The sequence below is a fragment of the Tursiops truncatus genome, chromosome 14, assembly GCF_011762595.2.
Source record: "Tursiops truncatus isolate mTurTru1 chromosome 14, mTurTru1.mat.Y, whole genome shotgun sequence".
NCBI classification, from domain to species: Eukaryota; Metazoa; Chordata; class Mammalia; order Artiodactyla; family Delphinidae; genus Tursiops; species Tursiops truncatus.
The window spans coordinates 63944022-63967619 of NC_047047.1; the positions used below are offsets into that span (position 1 = coordinate 63944022).

At 38.7% G+C, this 23598-nt stretch overlaps 2 long non-coding RNA genes across 4 annotated transcripts; one reads left to right on the forward strand and one right to left on the reverse strand.

Moving 5' to 3' along the window:
* The first annotated feature begins 71 nt into the window (after positions 1 to 71).
* On the forward strand, positions 72 to 7954 carry LOC141276349 (uncharacterized). Its single transcript, XR_012325759.1, has 3 exons — positions 72 to 96; positions 6913 to 7007; positions 7923 to 7954. It is a non-coding gene; the product is annotated as an uncharacterized lncRNA (long non-coding RNA).
* On the reverse strand, positions 4664 to 17840 carry LOC109551111 (uncharacterized). 3 transcript variants are annotated; one of them, XR_002177803.3, is made up of 3 exons: positions 17743 to 17840; positions 6071 to 6138; positions 4664 to 5037 (listed from the first exon to the last, which is right to left on the reverse strand). It is a non-coding gene; the product is annotated as an uncharacterized lncRNA (long non-coding RNA). The 3 variants fall into 3 exon arrangements; XR_002177802.3 differs by lacking the exon at positions 17743 to 17840 and adding an exon at positions 17573 to 17705; XR_012325758.1 differs by lacking the exon at positions 17743 to 17840 and adding an exon at positions 11723 to 11888.
* Positions 17841 to 23598: the final 5758 nt, after the last annotated feature.

Below are 23598 nucleotides of genomic sequence, written 5' to 3' on the forward strand. Positions count from 1 at the left end.
CCGTGGCGCACTAACCTCCTGCAGAGACCGAAGCCCGGGCCGCAGTTCCCAGCCTCCGCCCGCCCCGGCGGGCGAGCAGACAAGACTCCCGGGCTGGTGAGTGCCGGTCGGCCCTGATCCTCTGTGCGGGGATCTCTCCGCTTTGCCCTCTGCACCCCTGCTGCTGTGCTCTCCTCCGCGGCTCCGAAGCTTCCCCCCTCTGCCACCCGCAGTCTCCGCCCGCGAAGGGGCTTCCTAGTGTGTGGAAACCTTTCCTCCTTCACAGCTCCCTCCCACTGGTGCAGGTCCCGTCCCTATTCTTTTGTTTCTGTTTATTCTTTTTTCTTTTGCCCTACCCAGGTATGTGGGGGGTTTATTGCCTTTTGGGAGGACTAAGGTCTTCTGCCAGCGTTCAGTAGGTGTTCTGTAGGAGTTGTTACATGTGTAGATGTATTTCTGGTGTGTCTGTGGGGAGGAAGTTGATCTCCGCGTCTTACTCTTCCGCCATCTTCCCGGAACCTCTGCCAAGCTGTTTTTGTCCGCATGGTGACTTTGTTGTAAAAGTGAGCATGAGTTTGGGGAATGAGAATTAATTCTTATGTAGCTGTTCGTTTAACTGAGCTGACCGTTTGCCAACTCCCAGGATCCCCCAAGATAGCCACAGTGGCCAGCACAGGTTCTCCAGGGAGCTACACAGAGGAAAAGCTCCAGGAAATAACACTGTATTATTGCAGTTTTTCCCTCAAATACGTGGTGAGCTGGCTGACTACTCAGCTTCAGAATGGGTTAACACTGACATCAAAAGCAGGTAAGGGGGTCTTTTGATCCCTTGTCCTGGGACATTCCCTATTCTCAGTCTCCCCAGTGAGGAAAGTTGAAGACATGTAAAGTCAAGGAAAAGCCCATTAAAGGCTAAAGGAGGAAGAGGTTTTCCTGCTAAGGTCTGGTTCAGAAGTCACCTAAGTCAATTTATTTGTGCCTTCTTACTTCGTGTCCAAATTTCCCAGCAGGTCAGAGGACAGAGTAAGGGGTTTCCAAACAAGAGGAAACAACAGAGTGATCTTACCAGCCCAAACCACTCACAAGACAATGAATACTAAACCCAAGAGAGATGCGTAGAAATAGAAGGATGGTATCCAAGACTGGTGAACATGTGACCAACCATTTACACCCTGCTGACACAGATTCGCATAGGATACAGCTATATATGCAGATTCACCTATAGTTTCGTGCATATCATTAATTTATTATTTTTAATCACTATTATTTTATGGTATGAATATACTGCAATTTATTTTTCTTATTTCACTTATTGATGGACATGGGGGTTGTTTCCATTTTTGGCTATTGTGAAAAAAGCTGCTATTAGGAAAAGACCTTTTGTGGACATATATTTGCATTTCTCCTAGCTATATACATGGAAGTGGAATGTTTGGATAAGATGGGTGTATGTTTATCTTTATTAGAAACTACCAAAGAGTTTGGACCATTTTACACTCACACAATGAGTTTTAATTGCTTAAATTTAATTTAATGGGAGTTTTAATTGCTCCACATCATCATAGCACTACTTTCTCAAATCTTTTTAATAGTAGCCATTCCAGTGGGTTAGAAGTGGTATCTCATAGTATTTAAAAAATAAAAGCTTATGACAGTATATTTACACACAATAAAATATAGTTTTAAGTATACAGCCAATGAGTTTTGAAAATTTATGCACCTATATAACTATCACCACAACCAAGATATATATATGTGTGTGTGTATATATACTGATATACATATGCATGTATGTTTCCATCATTCTCGTACCCCTTTCTAGTCAGTAATGATCCCACTCTTACCTCAACTTCAGACAACCACAGAAGTGTTTTTGTCACTGTTGATTAGTTTGTTTTTTCTAAAATTTCGTATGAATAGAATCATAAAGTATTTACTGTTTTTCAATCAGCCTGATGTTCTTGAGTTATAGCCATACTGTTGTGTATATCAATAGTTTTTTCTTAACTGAGTAACATTTTATTGAATGAATGCACCATAGTGCATTCACTTGTTGATGGACATTTGGATTGTTTCCAGATTTTGGCTACTACAAATAAAGCTGATACTATCTTATTTTGAAGGTACAGATATTAAGGTAAGCATGCAATAGAGTTGGGGAGAAACAACTAGGCTACTGGAATAGAATGTGGACCTTGAAACAAATAAATTCACAATGATGATGATGGTGACGATGATGATGGTGGTGGTGATGATGAGTGTTTTTTATATATTTATTTATTTACTTATATTTATATATATAAATAAAATCAGAAATGGTAGTTCCTATAAATGGGGGAAAGATGAGCTCTTTATATACTTTTCTGGGATAATTGACTAATTGTTCATTTGGGAGAATAATTAGCTTCCTAACTGACTTCATACAAAAAAAATTACAGATAGATTAAAGGTCTAAATGTGTGAAAAGTACTTTTTTAAAAAAATATAAAAGGATATATTTATGAATTTGAAAAAAATTATTTAAAAAAATCACCAAAAAAAGTGCAAGAAAGAAAACAATTGATAACATCTTAACTTTTTAAAAAACCCTGCAACTTCTGTGGAATAAAGATACCATAGAGAAGGTAAAAAGATAAACCATAGCCTGAAAAAAACATATTAGCAATAAATAAATCCAATAAGGAACAGTAATCAAGAATGTATACAAAACTTTCACAAATTAATAATCCTCCAATGGCAAAGAACTTGAATAGGCAATTCATGGAGGAAGAAATCTGAAATGACAATTAACATATGATTAGAAGTTCAACTTCATGACTGATCAGGGAAAAACAAACAGAAATGAGATATTTTGTACCCATCAAATTTCCCAAAATTAAAAAATCTTTCAATACTAAATTGTTGGCAGGGATGTGGAGGAACGGAAACTTCAGTACATTCCTGTTAAGAGTGAAACTGGGACAGTTGCTTTGAAGAGCAATTTGCAATACTTGGTAAGGTCACTTTGTTTACATTACAATTCGACAGTTCTACTTTTAGGCATGTGCCCTATAGCTGCACTCTCTGTTACAGTAATCTCTAGCCACATGTAGCTATTTGAGCACTTGAAAAATTAAGATGTAATATAAGTGTAAAATAAGCATCAGACTGAAAAGAGTATAAGAAAAAGAATGTGTAGTATCCGATTCATAATTTTATATTGATTATTTATTGGAATGATAATACTTTGGATATATTGGTTAAATAAAATATAGTATTAGAATTAAAATTCAACCTATTAGTTTTAATTTTTAAAATGTGGCTACTGGAATATTTTAAATTACATGTGTGTGTTGCATTATATTTCTACTAGACAGCACTGGTCTAGGGAAACTCTCACACATCTACTCAAGAAGACATGTACAAGAACGCTTATAGCAGCATCGTTTGCAGTCACAAATTTAGAAACAACCTCTATGTTAATCAATAGGGCTATGAATAATTTGTCCCCATGAAATGAAATTCTATACAGAATTAAAATAAATAAATTAGAGTTACATATGTAAGCAAGGAGAAAACTCAGAAACGTGTTATGGAATATTATGCAGAGTACATTAAGCAAAAAATACAGGTTATAGAATATTATATAAACTGTTATACCATTCATTTAATGTTTTAAGAACTCCACAGAAAAATAACAAATGTTGTTTATGAATATACATATACAGTGAAAGTATAAAAACACAGGAATGATACAAACCAATTTCAGAATAATTATTGCCTCTGGGAATGGAAGGAGGAAAATGAGATTAGGAAGAGTTATATTAGAGACTTCAACTGTATTATTAATGTTTTATTTTCTTAAACAGATTGGGAGGAAAAATGGCAAATTGTTAGAATTTGTTAAAAGTTGTCATTGGGTACATAGATTAATCTTGTGCGTTATTCTCTATGGTTTTCTCTATGTTAAAAATCGTGAATCATAAAAAGTAAATGAGAAAACTATATTGTGTGAGACAGTTTTTGAAAAGACTAAATTTCAGAGACTTGGTGAAGATATTGCAAAGTAATAAAAGTACAGGGAAGGGGGTTCTATTTACACCCATGAACTGGAAATACAGTAGCTTCATGTAGTGGCAAATGGTAAACCTTTGGAGAAAGACCACCCAGGTTCAAATCCTAACTGGGCTGTTTTTAAACTATGTAACCTTGAGCAATGTGGTTAAATTTTCATGTTTGTAAAGCAAGGATCACAATATTTGCCCTGCAGGGTTGTTATGAGGGTCAAAGTGACATACACATCAAGTGTCTGGCACGGTAGACATTCGATAAACTGTAGGCTCGTGTACATTAGTGCAGATTTTCATTCCCTCCCTTTTTGTCTGAGATCTTCCATGTACCTCCTGCTTTTCCCCCAACTTTAAAGCAGGGAGAAGCGGAACTCTGCTCAAATAAGAATAACACCATAAGCACATGTGACTGTGTCCCTGAAAAAAGTGAAAGGCTACTAACATAATGAATATACCTACAGTAAGTCCCATGCATACGGATGAGTTCCATTTGGAGAGCACGTTCTAAGTCCAATTTGTTCTTAAGTCCAACAAAGTTAGCCTAGGTACCCAACTAACACAATCGGCTATATAGTACTGTACTGTAATATATTTATAATACTTTTCACAAATAATACATAAAAAACAAACAAACAAAAAATAAAACATTTTTAATCTTACAGTACAGTACCTTGAAAAGTACAGTGGTACAGTACAACAGCTAGCATACAAGGGCATGTTCGCATCTTTGAAAGCTGGCAACTTGAAGGTTCATATGTAGAGCACTTACTGTATTTTTGGCAGAATAGAATTTAGTCAAAGCTTTGTTGTGTAATGGGATTAACACTTGCCTAACTGATCTCACACAGTAGCTATGAAAACGAATTGTGATGACTAGGAAAGCCTTCTCTGAATGCTGACAGATTCTTGCCTCTTCTGCAGCAGTCGATTTGTGGGACTTGTTCTCATTTTGACAGGTTTGAAGTGGAAAACACACAGCCATGGGGGCCTCTGAAACCAAGAACTGGAACTGCAGAGACATTAGATGCTTATTATCAGGATGACCTTCACCTAATTCCCAATGAGTGACAACTAGCTGTCAGGACTGAAAATTATCTTTAATGCCATTGTCTCATGTGTTCCCCACAGATATGCAAAAATGAAGTAAGATAATCCTAAGGGATACATTCTACTTATGGGGGTGCTCCAAGGATAGACAAAATTTCCAGAGTTCCTTTCTGTCAGTCAGTCCACACATACATTTATCCACTCAGAAATTCATCCTTCCATCTGACGCACAGACCAACCTGGCACAATGTGAGAGGGACCACACGGGGTGTGAATACCAACAGGTGGGGTCAGTGGGTCCATCTTTCAGTCTGTTCACCACATTCACTAAGGTCACCACTAAGGACCTCTTACTGGCCCAAAACAGCAGACATTTAACTATCCTTTTCAAGTACTATGGACTGCATGTTTGTGTCCTTCCAAAATTCATATTTTGAAGCCCCAATCCCCATTGTGATAATATTAGGAGGTGGGACCTTTGGGAGGTAAATATATCGTGAGGATGGAGCCCTCATGATGGAATTAGTGCCCTTATAAGAAGAGACGTGAGAGAGCTTGCTTCCTCTCTCTCTCTCTGCCGTATGAAGACATAATCAGGAAGAGTGTTCTCACCAGGAACTGAATTGGTTGGCACTTTAATCTTGGACTTCCTAGTCTCCAGAACTGTGAGAAATACATTTCTGTTGTTTAAGCCACCAAGACTATGACATTTTTGTTACAGAAGCTCAAACTGAGTAAGATACCAAATAAGGGATTCTACCCCATGTATGATTTCTCTCACCTGACCATTCCCTCCTTAACCCCCTCTTCTCTCTTGATGTTTGTCCCCTGCCTTGGTTTTCTTTCCACTTCTTGAGTGGTTAATTCTCAGTCTCCATTCCTCCTCCTCCTGCTTCCTAAGTCTTGGTGGGCTCCCAGGAAAATGCCCTCAGGTCCCTAATTTCCTCTCCCAAACTCGGTGGCCCCAAACTGAACCCATAATGTTCCTTTCATACCTTGTCTTCCTGTGGTCACCATCAGTTACTGGTCTGGGACCTCAACTGCTCCCCAACATCAGGGGTCTCTGCAAAGTCAGAGTGATTGGGTGAATCAGAGGTTGCAAATTATGGAGCCTCAGGAATATTTTGTTTGTTTAAACTAAATAGTGTTTACAATAAATGAAAAATCACAAAAATCCAGATTTTCATTTACCCTTTAAACCTGAATTTCCACATGACAACAATAAGTGGGAGCTGATTGGCAGCTGCCCCCTTTATTCTAAGTACACACTGTCCAATATGCTGTGCAGTTTGTCATGGTCCCCACTACTGCCTATTGATCTCCAGCAAGATACCTGACATGTTTTGCTTTTTTAAAATTATTATTACTTGCACAGACCTTGTAGTAAGTTGTGTCATAGATTTGTGTGGAAACATGATGGTGCTTTTGCAGAATTTTTCACTGCATGTGCAAAGAATATAGATACTATTGCAGTAGTATAGGAAATGTGGGATTTACCATTGCTCCAGCTCAACCTCTAAATGAAGGAAAATGAAGCCAGGTTTCCTATGAATGAAGACTTGTTCCTTTTAGTATCTGTGGTAGCTGCTGTCTGCCCTGTTTTTTTTAATTATGTTTTTCATTAAACATGGCAAATAAGCTGTGTGTTAGAGCATACTTAGTCCAAAGACTGTAGTTAAGATCCCACCTGAGCTCAATGAACGAGCCACTCAAGTTTGCTCAGTGATTTCTGCTCTCTTAGTTGGACCCACTTATATGAGTTGCTTGGGTTGTTGCTGAATACAGCTCTCCAGGTCATCTGTTTTGATAAGAGCTGTGTCATTTTTTTACACCACAGGTTTATTCCGGTGGGTGTGGAGTCAAGCGCCCAGGAAGTGGGGCAGTCGCTCACACTGTTTGGAGATTTAGCTCCTTCCTGAGCTGTGCTTTCAGGTAAGAGATTGTGCCAGGCTTTGGAAACACTGGGTTATGGGTTAGTAGCCTCAGCTCCATGTAACAGGGTTTTCCAGGGCCCATACCTCAGCCCGAACAACTGTTTCTTTATAAATGGAACAGAAAATGATGCTTTTGAAAACTCCAAACAATAATTTATTATATTATTAAATCAGGGATAAGTATCATGTAGGAATAGATTATAAACAAAGAAAACTGCTACTAAGTGGTAGATGGTCTGTTTAATCTGTTTCAGTCCCCTGATAACATTTTGCAGGTGTAATCAGGGTTCTGCTCTGCTAAACTGAGCCACAAATCACCTTATCTGCCTGCAGTTTGCTGTTTGTATTTATAATCGTATTATTTCCACATATAAAGATCTTCAGGAACTAATTTTTTCAGGGCCCTCCAGCAGTATATATACTGCTCCCCCATTTCCTGTCATAAAACGGGGGAAACATTTTAAGAATAGGTTTATTTGAGAGGGTGTGCCTATAATAGCTTTTTCTCTTTTTCACTATACTAAGCTATATTATATAAATAAAAATATGGTGTGAGCCAAATACATTCCTATTTCAACAAAATAGAGTTTCTCGGCAGGCATTGAGATTTAAGTATCCTATCAAATGAAATCAACTCCACATTGACTTTCCCTCTCTGAGCCACCATATTTCTGAGATCTTACTACTTTTGGCAACAGAAGAAACTGGTCATTTTTACAGTAATTCAGGTTGAACAGGTTGGGGAGTAAAACCTGGTCTCCTCAAATCAAGTGAAGCCAAAGAATGAAGTGAGTCTCAAATGGCAGCATTTGCTGCTTTAACCTGGGAGTCTTACTTCCCATCATTAAAAGTAGGGTTTGAGAATGTGAAAGCAACTTGGCCATCTGCCTCAATTTCCTTTTTATCTTGGCAGATCTCCTCTGGCTGAGTGTATACAAAGTTGACTCAATTCAAGAAGAAAGCAGGATAAAAAAAGAAGAAAGGGAGAGTAAGTAGATATTGGGGGAAGGGAGTGGGAAAGGAAACCTTTATTGAGGACTGACTATAGCCAGGCATTTTGTATATTTTATCCTATTTAATGTCATAAAACCCTGGTAAGTAGGTATTATGTCCATAATATTGATGAAAGATGTGAGATTTGAAAGACTGGCTAACTACCAAACCTGTATTCTTTCTGTTACTACCTGGAGGATAATAAAAAGTGAGAAGGATTATGACCCATTCACTTAAGGGATATGTTGAGAAGATGGTGCAAGAGAGGTGTGGAGCTCAAAAGGCTAATGTGAGGATGAAAGACTAAGAAGTATCATTTTATTTTAAAGGCTGAGAATCAAATACAGGGAGATTTGGCAAACCTCCTGATGCCTAGGCTTGCTTTTTGATGGTTTGGGAGTGTTTGGAAGAATTTTATGGTTCCTTGACTTAGCCTCAGGTGAATGGTGAGCAATGGAGAACACAGTATGTTCTATCCATTAAGGCGCTCAAGTGGACAGGTGCCAGACATGAGCAAACTTAAGTGTTAAAAGAATGACTCTGATTGCTTTTTGGAGAATAGACAATAAGGACTCAAATATTAAACAAAGCAAACCAACCAGGGGTTAGGGCAGTTGTCTAGGGGAGATAGGGTGGTGGCAAGAACCAGAGTGGTAGTGATGGAGAGAGTGAGGAGTGCTTGGATTTACATTATATTTTAAAGGTAGAGCCAATATCATGGCTGATGGATTGGATGTAATGTGTGAGACAAATAGAGACGTTAAGGATAATGCTAAGGTTTATGGTTTTTTTGACCTGAGCAACTGATTGAAACTGTGATGGGGGACTATCTGAGGAGAAACATTTTTAAAAAGGTAGAAGAGGAATTGAGTCCAGTTTAGGGTAGAATAACTTTGATATATCTAGTAGTTATTCAAGTGAAATTATTGGGAAGACAGTTGGATGCACATGTCTGAAGATACTGTATATGAGTTGGATATCAGGGCTGGAGGTATATACAGAAATATATGGCATTTAAATCCATGAGATTGGGTGTGATCACTATGGGCGTGAGTGTAGAGGGGTCAGAGAAGAGGTCTGTGGATGAAGGGCACTCTGGCTTTTGTTGTAAAAATTGCCACTGAGCCATCTTGGAGCTATCCAGAACTTTTCTCTCTTATAAACTCCACATCCAATTCATCAACAAATCCATGTTCTAACCACTGCCACAGCTATCACCCCAATCACAGCTGCCGAGATCACTCCCCTTGACGATTACAGTAGCTTTCTAGCCTTATTATGGCAGCCAGAGCAGACTAATACAGATGGTAGTGACTTTTGTAGTGCCTGATCTCTGGGTGACAGAACCTCTCCCCAACTCTCCCCACTTTGGTTCTCTAGTCCTTTTTAACACTTTTAAGCAATATCTCCTGCATTAAATACCTTTGAGCTGAAAATACCTAAGGTGATTTCCATTTTTTTCTGAATAAATCCTGATGGACACAGTATTTGCTACCAAGGATGATGGCATTCATATTGGATCAAACTGCATCTATTGATATAGATACAATTGCCAGAGATTTTGAAAACTCTGTGTTATCGTGAGCAGCTGGAGTGATTGCTATCAGCTTGCTTGTTTAGTTGACTGAAACCTGGACTCAACAGTGGCCTAATTCAATGAATCTGAGGTGCTATAACTTCTTTGGTGAAACAGAAAGGAAGAAATCCTAAAGCTTAGGGAGAAGAAAGCTGGAATACATTTTTCAGGTGTGAACCTCCTATATTCCACTGTGTCTCGAGGAAGACCCAAAGCATTTAGAAACGCATTGATGAGGGAAACACCATAATTTTGTAAAGCTCTGTACTGTCTGTCTCTTGCTACCTGGGCATGAAAGTGATAGATGCCACTTCACAATACACCCCCAGAGTGGCTGAGACCAAGTGCCAGCACTTAACTGCCTGAGACAACATGGGCCTAGGTCCTGAAATGGTCAGTAGGGATGGGACAGCAATGTGAATGTTGTGACCCATTGTGACAATTTGATCTGTGTCCTTAGGACTGATAGATGGGCATTCAACGAAAGTAATAAATATAATCAGAAACATTTGAGACCTGGACACAGATCTTGTAGAACTGTGTGCTCTCACCCTGATCCCAGACTCAAGCCAGTTCAGTGACTTGTAGCCTCTTGAATGAAGAAGGGACTGAGTCTCCTTGAGGAAGGAGCCCGTGACAGGACCAGAGTTATAGAGTGTAAATATTCCTCCAAGATTTCCCCCAAAGGACCTGCATCCGTATAGCATGATGATAGTGAATTGAGGAAAGAAAAATAACAGTATCTTTAGGAATTGTAGACAATAATTTGGAATGAATGTTAATCCCTGGGGACCTGAAATGCATCCGTAGTCTGCCAGAGTGGGGGCCTGTGGAGGTTGGGTGATAAGCAGAGTTTTAGTCTAAATTGACCTCACAGTGGGTCTAGAAAGTCTGAATTTACCTCAGGTTATTTCCTAAGTTCCCAAATGCATGATTGGAATAGACACACTGGTAAGTGGCAGAATCACCAAGTTCATTCCTTCACTTATGGGCTGAGGGTTATTAAAGTAGGGAGATCCAAGTAGAAGATGCTAGGGCTTCCTCTCCCTACTAATCCCTGGGTGAACTGCAGTTGTTGGTACTACCATTAAAGGCTGGAAAGATGCAGAAATGATGATTCCTTCCATATCCTTACTTAATTTTCCTGTTGGTCTGGCCATAAGGCAGATGCATCTTGGAGAATGACTGTACATTTTTGGAAAGTTAATCAGATATAATTCCAATTGTAGCAGCAATACAGCTGGAGTAGGTGCCATGGAAGACTGAGCCACCCATCATCAAACTGCTTATGTTTTAGAACCATTTCTACTCAGTTACAGCTTGGTGTCATGCATGCCCAATGCTATAAACTGGGATTCAGATAATACCCAGCTCACATGCAAAAGAATGAAATTAGAACACTCCCTAAAACCATACACAAAAATAAACTCAAAATGGATTAAAGACCTAAATGTAAGGCCAGAAACTATAAAACTCTTAGAGGAAACCATAGGCAGAACAGTCTATGACATAAATCACAGCAAGATCCTTTTTGACCCACCTCCTAGAGAAATGGAAATAAGAGCAAAAAATAAACAAATGGGACCTAATGAGACTTAAAAGCTTTTGCACATCAAAGGAAACCATAAACAAGATGAAAAGATAATTCTTCCTGAGAGGTTGAACCAAGATGGTGGAGTAGAAGGATGTGATTTCACTCTCTCTTGTGAGAACACCAGAATCACAACTAGCTGCTGGACAATCATCAACAGGAAGACATTGGAACTCCCCAAAAATATACCCCACATCCAAAGACAAAGGGGAAGCCACAATGAGATGGTAGGAGGGGTGCAACACAGCAGAAACAAATCCCATAACTGCTGGGTGGGTGACTCACAGACTGGAGAACACTTATACCACAGAAATCAACCCATTAGAGTGAAGGTTCTAAGCCCCACATCAGGCTTCCCAACCTGGGGGTCTGGCAACAGGAGAAGGAATTCCTAGAGAATCAGACTTTGAAGGCTAGAATGGTTTGATTGCAGGACTTCAACAGGACTGGGGGAAACGGAGACTCCGCTCCTGGAGGGCACACACAAAGTAGTGTGTGCATCGGGACCCAGGGGAAAGAGCAGTGAACCCAGGGGAGACTGAACCAGACCTACCTGCTAGTGTTGGAGGGTCTCCTGCAGAGGCAGGGGGTGGCTGTGGCTCACCGTGGGGACAAGGGCACTGGCAGCAGAAGTTCTGGGAAGTACTCCTTGGCATGAGCCCTCCCAGAGTCTGCCATTAGCCCCAACAAAGAGCCCAGGTAGGCTCCAGTGTTGGGTTGCCTCAGGCCAAACAACCAACAGGGAGGGAACCCAGCCCCACCCATCAGCAGTCAAGCAGATTAAAGTTTTCCTGAGCTCTGCCCACCAGAGCAACAGTCAGCTCTACCCACCACCAGTCCCACCCATCAGGAAACCTGCACAAGCCGCTTAGATAGCCTCATCCACCAGAGGACAGACAGAAGAAGCAAGAAGAACTACAAACCTGCAGCCTGTGGAACAAAAACAACATTCACAGAAATATAGACAAGATGAAAATGCAGAGGGCTATATACCAGATGAAGGAACAAGATAAAACCCCAGAAAAACAACTAAATGAAGTAGAGATAGGCAACCTTCCAGAAAGGAATTCAGAATAATGATAGTGAAGATGATCCAAGACCTCGGAAAAACAATAGAAGCAAAGATGGAGAAGATGCAAGAAATGTTTAACAAAGACCTAGAAGAATTAAAAAACAAACAAACAGAGATGAACAATAAAATACCTGAAATGAAAACTACACTAGAAGGAATTAATAGCAGAATAACTGAGGTAGAAGAACAGGTAAGTGACCTGGAAGACAGAATGGTGGAATTCACTGCTGCGGAACAGAATAAAGAAAAAAGACTGAAAAGAAATGAAGACAGCCTAAGAGAATTCTGGGACAACATTAAATGCAACAACATTAGCATTATAGGGGAGCCAGAAGGAGAAGAGTGAGTGAAAGGACCTGAGAAAATATTTGAAGAGATTATAGTCGAAAACTTCCCTAACATGGGAAGGGAAATAGGCACCCAAGTACAGGAAGCACAGCGAGTTCCATACAGGATAAACCCGAAGAGAAACACACTGAGACACATAGTAATCAAATTGGCAAAAATTAAAGACAAAGAAAAATTATTGAAAGCAGCAAGGGAAAAATAACAAATAACATACAAGGGAACTCCCATAAGGTTAACAGCTGATTTCTCAGCAGAAACTCTACAAGCCAGAGGGAGTGGCATGATACACTTAAAGTGATGAAAGAGAAGAACCTACAACCAAGATTACTCTACCGGGCAAGCATCTCATTCCGATTCGATGGAGAAATCAAAAGCATTACAGGCAAGCAAAAACTAAGAGAATTCACCACCACCAAACCAGCTCTACAACAAATGGCAAAGGAACTTCTCTAAGTGAGAAACACAAGAGAAGAAAAGGACCTACAAAAACAAACCCTAAACAATGAAGAAAATGGTCATAGGAGCATACATATTGATAATTACCTTAAACGTGAATGGAATAGTGCTCCAACCAAAAGACACAGGCTTGCTGAATGGATACAAAAACAAGACCCATATATAATCTGTCTACAAAAGACCCACTTCAGACCTAAGAACACATACAGACTGAAAGTGAGGGGATGGAAAAAGATATTCCATGCAAATGCAAATCAAAAGAAAGCTGGAGTAGCAATACTCATAACAGATAAAATAGACTTTAAAATAAAGAATGTTACAAGAGACAAGGAAGGACACTACATAATGATCAAGGGGTCAATCCAGGGGGAAGATATAACAATTATAAATATAGATGCACCCAACATAGGAGCACCTCAATGCATAAGGCAACTGCTAACAGCTGTAAAAGAGGAAATCGACAGTAACACAATAATAGTGGAGGACTTTTAACACCTCACTTACACCAATGGACAGATCATCCAAAATGAAAATAAATAAGGAAGCAGAAGCTTTAAATGACACAATAGACCAGATAGATTTAATTGATATTTATAGGACATTCTATCCAAAAACAGCAGATTACACTTTCTTCTAACTGCGCCCAGAACATTCTCTAGGATTGATCACATCTTCGGTCACAAAATAGCCTCAGTAAATTTAAGAAAAGTAAAATCATATCAAGCATCTTTCTGACCACAATGCTATGAGATTAGAAATGAATTACAGGGGAAAAAACGTAAAAAACACAAACACATGGAGGCTAAACACTACGTTACTAAATAATCAAGAGATCACTACAGAAATCAAAGAGGAAATCAAAAAATACCTAGAGACAAATGACAATGAAAGCATGACAATCCAAAACCTATGGGATGCAGCAAAAGCACTTCTAAAGGGAAGTTTATAGCTGTACAAGACTATCTCAAGAAACAAGAAACATCTCAAATAAATAATCTAACCTTACACCTAAAGGAACTAGAGAAAGAAGAACAAACAAAAACCAAAGTTAGCAGAAGGAAAGAAATCATGAAGATCAGAGCAGAAATAAATGATATAGAAACAAAGAAAACAATAGCAAAGATCAATAAAACTAAAAGCTGGTTCTTTGAGAAGATAAACAAAATTGATAAACAATTAGCCAGGCTTATCAAGAAAAAGAGGGAGAGGACTCAAATCAATAAAATTAGAAATGAAAAAGAAGTTACAACAGACACCACAGAAATACAAAGCATCCTAAGAGACTACTACAAGCAATTCTATGCCAATAAATGGAAAACTTGAAAGGAATGGAGAAATTCTGGGCCTCCCTGGTGGTGCAGTTGTTGAGAGTCCACCTGCTGATGCAGGGGACATGGGTTTGTGCCCCGGTCTGGGAAGATCCCACATGCCACAGAGTAGCTGGGCCTGTGAGCCATGGCTGCGGAGCCTGTGCATCTGGAGCCTGTGCTCCGCAATATGAGAGGCCACAACAGTGAGAGGCCCGCGTACCGCAAAAAAAAAACAAACAAAAAAAAAAACAAAGGAGAAATTCTTAGAAAGGTATAACCTTCCAAGACTGAATCAAGAAGAAATAGGAAAATATGAACAGACCAATCACAAGTAATGAAATTGAAACTGTGATTAAAAATCTTCCAACAAACAAAAGTCCAGGGCCAGATGGCTTCACAGGTAAATTCTATCATACATTTAGAGAAGAGCTAACACCCATCCTTCTCAAACTTTTACAAAAAATTGGGGAGGAAGGAATACTCCCAAACTCATTCTATGAGGCCACCATCACCCTGACACCAAAACCAGACAAAGCTACTATAAAAAAAGAAAATTACAGACCAATATCACTGATGAATATGGATGCAAAAATCCTCAACAAAATACTAGCAAACAGAATCCAACAACACATTAAAAGGATCATACACCATGATCAAGTGGGAATTATCCCAGGGATGCAAGGATTCTTCAATATATACAAATCAATCAATGTGATACACCATATTAACAAATTGAAGAAGAAAACCCATATGATCATCTCAATAGATGCAGAAAAAGCTTTTGACAAAATTCAACACCCATTTATGATAGAAACTCTCCAGAAAGTGGGCAGAGAGGAACCTACCTCAACGTAATAAAGACCATATACGACAAACCCACAGGCAACATCATTCTCAATGGTGAAAAACTGAAAGCATTTCCTCTAAGATCAGGAACAAGACAAGGATGTCCACTCTCACCGCTATTATTCAACATAGTTTTGGAAGTCGTAGCCACGGCAATAAGAGAAGAAAAAGATATAAAAGGAATACAAATTGGAAAAGAAGAAGTAAAACTGTTATTGTTTGCAGATGACATAATACTATGCCTAGAGATTCCTAAAGGTGCCACCAGAAAACTACTAGAGCTAATCAATGAATTTGGTAAAGTTGCAGGATACAAAATTAATGCACAGAAATCTCTTGAATTCCTATACACTAATGATGAAATATCTGAAAGAGAAATTAAGGAAACACTCCCATTTACCATTGCAACAAAAGGAATAGAATACCTAGGAATAAACCTACCTAGGGAGACAAAAGACCTGTATGCAGAAAACCATAAAATACTGATGAAAGTAATTAAATATAATACCAACAGATGGAGAGATATACCATGTTCTTGGATTGGAAGAATCAATATTGTGAAAATGACTATACTACCCAAAGCAATCTACAGATTCAATGCAATCCCTATCAAAATACCAATGGCATTTTTTACAGAACTAGAACAAAAACTCTTAAAATTTGTATGGAGACACAAAACACCCCGAATAGCCAAGACAGTCTTGAGGGAAAAAAACGAAGCTGGAGGAATCAGACTCCCTGACTTCAGACTATACTACGAAGCTACAGTAATCAACACAATATGGTACTGGCACAAAAACAGAAACATAGATCAATGGAACAAGATAGAAAGCCCAGAGATAAACCCACGCAACTATGGTCAACTAATCTATGACAAAGGAGGCAAGAATTTACAATGGAGAAAAGACAGTCTCTTCAATAAGTGGTGCTGGGAAAACTGGACGGCTACATGTAAAAGGGTGAAATTAGAACACTCCCTAACACCATACACAAAAATAAACTCAAAATGGATTAAAGACCTAAATGTAAGACTGGACACTATAAAACTCTTAGAGGAAAACATAGGAAGAGCACTCTTTGACATAAATCACAGCAAGATCTTTTTTGATCCACCTCCTGGGGTAATGGAAATAAAAACAAAAATAAACACATGCGACCTAATGAAACTTCAAAGCTTTTGCACAGCAAAGGAAGCCATAAAGAAGATGAAAAGACAACCGGCAGAATGGGAGAAAATATTTGCAAACGAATCAACAGACAAAGTATTAATCTCCAAAATATATAAACAGCTCATGCAGCTCAATATTAAAAAAACAAACAACCCAATCCAAAAATGGGCAGAAGACCTAAATAGACATTTCTCCAAAGAAGATATACAGATTGCCAAGAAGTGTGTGAAAAGCTGCTCAACATCATTAATCAGTAGAGAAATGCAAATGAAAACTACAATGAGATATCACCTCACACCAGTCAGAATTGGCTTCATCAGAAAATCTACAAACAACAAATGCTGGAGTGGGTGTGGAGAAAAGGGAACCCTCTTGCACTGGTGGTGGGAATGTAAACTGATACAGGCACTATGGAGAACAGTATGGAGGTTCCTAAAAACAGTAAAAATAGAACTACCATATGACCCAGAAATCCCACTTCTGGGCATATATCCTGAGAAACCATAATTCAAAAAGAATCATGCACCACAGTGTTCATTGCTGCTCTATTTACAATAGCCAGGACATGGAAGCAACCTAAGTGTTCATTAACAGATGGATGGATAAAGAAGATGTGGCACATATATACAATGGAATATTACTCGCCATAAAAAGAAACAAAATTGAGTTATTTGTAGTGAGGTGAATGGACCTAGAGACCGTCATACAGAGTGAAGTATGTCAGAAAGAGAAAAACCAATACTGTATACTAACACACACACACACACACACACACTCACATATATGGAATCTAAAAAAAAAAATGGTTTGAAGAACCTAGGGGCAGGACAGGAATAAAGATGGAGACATAGAAAATGGACTTGAGGACACAGGGAGGGGGAAGGGTAAGCTGGGACGTAGTGAGAGCGTGGCATGGACATATATACACTACTAAATGTAAAATAGCTAGTGGGAAGCAGCCACATAGCACAGGGCGATCAGCTTGTTGCTTTGTGTCCACCTAGAGGGGTTGGATAGGGAGGGTGGGAGGGAGAGGAAAGAGGGAGGAGCTATGGGGATGTATGTATATATATAGCTGATTCACTTTGTTATACAGCAGAAACAAACACACCATTGTAAAGCAATTATACTCCAATAAAGATGTTAAAAAAAATAAAAAGATAATACCCAGCTCATAATGAATAGCCATGATGGAATTGTACCTTGAGCTCCATGGTCAGGCATTCAGTCTCAACTAGGGCTCAGTAGTAAGCCAGAAGCTGTTTCTCAAAGGCGAATAGACATTTGAAGAGGAGGACATGGCTTTGCTTCAAAACCTTAGGGTTCTGTACCTCTACTGGGGCTGGACAGAAATTCCATTCAATATCCTTACCTGCTGCAGACACTGTGATCATTGCAGGATCTTCTGGGTTACCAGGCCCAAGTGGCCAAGCAACTTTCATTAATCGGACTAATTGCAGAGGCTTCTCTTGCTCTTGGCTGAATTTGAATGAGGCAACCTTGTGGGTTTCTCAATGAGTCACAGTAACTAATGCAATTAAATGTGGCATATGTGTAGCATGACCTTCCATTCCAATCTGCCCAGGCTAGTCCCAGTTGATTCTGAAAGATAAAATCTCAACGACCACAGCGTCTTTAATGTTTTATTCTCTTGGATGCTTTTACTTTTATATAGATCTTCACCATTTTACTCTGCTGGTAAAATACTTTGACTCTTTTATAGAGCTTCAGTACTTTACTCCCTTGGACAAATGTCATAGACCTTTATAGATGTTTATTATTTATTGGGCAAATACATGTCTTCTTTTGAATGTTTGCTATCAGCACCCATTTCAAATAGCTTATTTGGAAATTATCTAATTTATGATGGCAAAATCTAATCCCACCCTCCTGCTGAGGTCTTATCTCCCCTTTCTGGGGCCTCCTCCTCTGTTGACCTCAAGGAAATTCTCAGAGGATTCTTGGATTATATTTATGTAGGAAGGAAACATGAATGTGTTAAGGGTGTGGTAGTTAATGCCCCAAGCTGGTAAAAACTCACCACCTTTTTTCCTGCAGACAGTTTTTACAAATATGACTCTTATTTTTTAACATCTTTATTGGAGTATAATTGCTTTACAATGGTGTGTTACTTTCTGCTTTATAACAAAGTGAATCAGTTATACACATACATATGTTCCCATATCTCCTCCCTCTTGTGTCTCCCTCCCTCCCAGCCTCCCTATCCCACCCCTCTAGGTGGTCACAAAGCACCGAGCTGATCTCCCTGTGCTATGCGACTGCTTCCCACTAGCTATCTATTTTACGTTTGGTAGTGTATACGAGTCTTATTTTTAAATTTGAAGTCTGAAGATTATCTGTAACAGTTGCTACCTGCCATTCCCATGCAAATGCTTTTCTAAGCCTACATGGAAAATCTTGGTTAGGAAATTAAATTTTTTTTTTTTTGCACTTTGCCAAATGATTGTACTTTAGGCCTTGGAAAAAAATGCTTTGCATTTCAGGTTAAATATAAAAGCCTGTAACCATCAATGACTCAGAACAGTAGAGTAGATCTGTAAATAACAGCCTTTCTGTTTAGGAAAAATAGTGCTTTCTCTCTGCAGGTGTAGAAAAGTCCCATGTCAGTTGTGTAAGGCATCATTTTATACATGCATTAAGAATGCTGGTTTATAGTACTTTTAATAAGAAAATGAAAAGAAGTGTTCATAATGTAAAGGTTTATTTAAAGTGTAGCTGAGTTCCTTCATTACAAACAGTACTCCTAAAAGCATGCTTACCATATCCTTCAAATTTTACTATATATATATTTATCCACAAACTTTCAAGAGAATCTTTAAATATTACATTTCCCATTTTTAAGACAGATTATTTTGTGGATCGAAAAACAGTTATCTTTTTCGTAGCTCTGTTCAGAAAGCATTTCCTTTAGTTTTCCCCTCAATTTCTCAGTAAGTCATATTGTCACAGTATCACTGACACTGACAGAGACTGATGAGTACTTTCTTTTTTTTTAAATAGTGTCATTCGTTTATTTATATATTTATTTTTTAGCATCTTTATTGGAGTATAATTGCTTCACAATGTTGTGCTAGTTAGTTTCTGCTGATCAACAAAGTGAATCAGATATATGCAAACATATATCCCCATATCCCTTCCCTCTTGCGTCTCCCTCCCACCCTCCCTAGCTCACCCTTCTAGGTGGTCACAAAGCACTGAGCTGATCTCCCTGTGCTATGTGGCTGCTTCCCACTACCTATCTATTTCATATTTGGTAGTGTGTATGTCACTGCTACTCTCTCACTTCATCACAGCTTACCCTTCCCTCTCTCCATGTCCTCAAGTCCACTCTCTACATCTGCATCTATATTCCTGTCCTGCCCATAGGTTCATCGGAACCATTTTTTTTTTTTTTTAGTCTCCATATATATGTGTTAGCATACGGTATTTGTTTTCCTCTTTCTGACTTACTTCACTCTGTATGACAGACTCTGGGTCCATCCACCTCACTACAAATAACTCAATTTCGATTCTTTTTATGGCTGAGTAATATTCCATCGTATATATGTGCCACATCTTCTTTATCCATTCATCTGTCGTTGGACACTTAGGTTGCTTCCATGTCTTGGCTTTTGTAAATAGAGCTGCAATGAACATTGTGGTACATGACTCTTTTTGAATTATGATTTTCCCAGGGTGTATGCCCAGCAGTGGGATTGCTGGGTCATATGGTAGTTCTATATTTAGTGTTTTAAGGAACCTCCATACTGTTCTCTATAGTGGCTGTATCAGTTTACATTCCCACCACCAGTGCAAGAGGGTTCCCTTTTCTCCACACCTTCTCCAGCATTTGTTGTTTGTAAATTTTCTGATGAAGCCCATTCTAACTGGTGTGAGGTGATATCTCATTGTAGTTTCGATTTGCATTTCTCTAATAATTAGTGATGTTGAGCAGCTGTTCATGTGCTTCTTGGCCATCTATATGTCTTCTCTGGAGAAATGTCTACTTAGGTCTTCTGCCCATTCTTGGATTGGGTTGTTTGTTTTTTTAATATTGAGCTGCATGAGCTGCTTATAAATTTTGGAGATTAATCCTTTGTCAGTTGCTTCATTTGCAAATATTTTCTCCCATTCTGAGGGTTGTCTTTTGGTCTTGTTTATGGTTTCCTTTGCTGTGCAAAAGCTTTGAAGTTTCATTAGGTCGCATTTGTTTATTTTTGTTTTTATTTCCATTTCTCTAGGAGGTGGGCCAAAAAGGATCTTGCTGTGATGTATGTCATAGAGTGTCCTGCCTATGTTTTCCTCTAAGAGTTTGATAGTTTCTGGCCTTACCTTTAGGTCTTTAATCCATTTTGAGCTTATTTTTGTGTATGGTGTTAGGGAGTGATCTAATTTCATACTTTTACATGTACCTGTCCAGTTTTCCCAGCACCACTTATTGAAGAGGCTGTCCTTTCTCCACTGTACATTCCTGCCTCCTTTATCAAAGATAAGGTGATCATATGTGCGTGGGTTTATCTCTGGGCTTTCTATCCTGTTCCATTGATCTATATTTCTGTTTTTGTGCCTGTACAGTACTGTCTTGATTACTGTAGCTTTGTAGTATAGTCCGAAGTCAGTGAGTCTGATTCCTCCAGCTCCGTTTTTCTTTCTCAATATTGTTTTGTCTATTTGGGGTCTTTTATGTTTCCATACAAATTGTGAACTGTTTTTCTAGTTCTGTGAAAAATGCCAGTGGTAGTTTGATAGGGATTGCACTGAATCTGTAGATTGCTTTGGGTAGTATAGTCATTTTCACAATGTTGATTCTTCCAATCTAAGTACTTGGTATATCTCTCCATCTGTTTGTATCATCTTTAATTTCTTTCATCAGTATCTTATAGTTTTCTGCATGCAGGTCTTTTGTCTCCTTAGGTAGAATTATTCCTAGGTATTTTATTCTTTTTGTTGCAATGGTAAATGGGAGTGTTTCCCTAATTTCTCTTTCAGATTTTTCATCATTAGTGTATAGGAATGGAAGAGATTTCTGTGCATTAATTTTGTATCCTGCTACTCTACCAAATTCATTGATTAGCTCTAGTATTGTTCTGGTAGCATCTTTAGGATTCTCTATGTACAGTATCATGTCATCTGTAAACAGTGACAGTTTTAATTCTTCTTTTCTCATTTGGATTCCTTTTATTTCTTTTTCTTCTCTGATTGCTGTGGCTAAAACTTCCAAAACTATGTTGAATAATAATGGTGAGAGTGGGCAACCTTGTCTTGTTCTTGATCTTAGAGGAAATGCTTTCAATTTTTCACCATTGAGAACAGTGTTTGCTGTGGGTTTGTCATATATGGCCTTTATTATGTTGAAGTAGGTTCCTTCTGTGCCTACTTTCTAGAGAGTTTTTTATCGTAAATCAGTGTTGAATTTTTTTTTTTGGCGGTACGCGGGCCTCTCACTGCTGTGGCCTCTCCCGTTGCGGAGCACAGGCTCTGGATGCGCAGGCTCAGCGGTCATGGCTCACAGGCCCAGCCGCTCCGCGTCACGTGGTATCTTCCCAGACCGGGGCACGAACCCGTGTCCCCTGCATCGGCAGGCGGACTCTCAACCACTGCGCCACCAGGGAAGCCCAGAATTTTTTCAAAAGCTTTTTCTGCATCTATCAAGTTTATCATATGTTTTTTATCCTTCAGTTTGTTAATATGGTGTATCACATTGATTGATTTGCGTATAATGAAGAATCTTGCATTCCTGAGATAAACCCGACTTGATGATGGTGTATGATACTTTTAATGTGCTGTTGGATTCTGTTTGCTACTATTTTGTTGAGGATTTTGCATCTATGTTCATCAGTGATATTGGCCTGTAGTTTTCTTTCTTTGTGACATCTTTGTCTGGTTTTGGTATCAGGGTGATGGTGGCCTCATAGAATGAGTTTGGGAGTGTTCCTCCCTCTGCTATATTTTGGAAGAGTTTGAGAAGGATAGGTGTTAGCTCTTCTCTAAACTTTTGATTGAATTCACCTGTGAAGCCATCTGGTCCTGGACTTTTGTTTGTTGGAAGATTTTTAATCACAATTTCAATTTCAGTGCTTGTGTTTGGTCTGTTTATATTTTGTTTTTCTTCCTAGTTCAGTCCTGGAAGGTGGTGCTTTTCTAAGAATTTGTCCATTTCTTCTAGCTTGTCCATTTTATTGGTATATAGCTGCTTGTAGTAATCTCTCATGCTCCTTTGTATTTCCAGACTCAGTTGTTACTTCTCCTTTTTCATTTCTAATTCTGTTGATTTGAATCTTCTATTTTCTTTTCTTGTTGAGTCTGGCTAATGGTTTATTAATTTTGTTTATCTTATCAAAGAACCAGCTTTTAGTTTTATTGATCTTTCCTACTGTTTCTTTCATTTCTTTTTCATTTATTTCTGATCTGATCTTTATGATTTCTTTCCTTCTGCTAACTTTGGGGGTTTTTTGTTCTTCTTTCTCCAGTTGCTTTAGGTGTAAGGTTAGCTAGTTTATTTGAGATTTTTCTTGTTTCTTGAGGTGGGCTTGTATTGCTGTAAACGTCCCTCTTAGGACTGCTTCTGCTGCGTCCCATAGGTTTTGGGTTGTTGTGTTTTCATTGCCGTTTGTTTCTGGGTATTGTTTGATTTCCTCTGATTTCTTCAGTGATCTCTTGGTTATTTATTAGCGTATATTTTAGCTTCCATGTGTTTGTATTTTTTATAGTTTTTTCCCTGTAATTGATATCTAGTGTCATAGCATTGTGGTCGGAAAAGATACTTGATATGATTTCAATTTTGTTAAATTTACCAAGACGCAGTTTGTGACCCAAGATATGGTCTATCCTGGAGAATGTTCCATGAGCACTTGAGAAGAAAGTGTCTTCTGGTGCTTTTGGATGGAATGTCACATAAATATCAATCAATTCCACCTTGTTTAATATGTCATTTAAAGCTTGTGTTTCTTTATTTTATTTTCATTTTGGATGATCTGTCCATTGGTGAAAGTGGGGTGTTTAAGTTCCCTACTATGATTGTGTTACTGTCGATTTCCCCTTTTATGGCTGTTAGCATTTGCCTTATGTATCAAGGTGCTCTATGTTGGGTGCATAAATATTTACAATTGTTATATCTTCTTCTTGGTTTGATCTCTTGATGATTATGTCATGTCCTCTTCGTCTCTTGTAATAGTCTTCATTTTAAAGTCTATTTTGTCTGATATGAGAATTGCTACCCCAGCTTGCT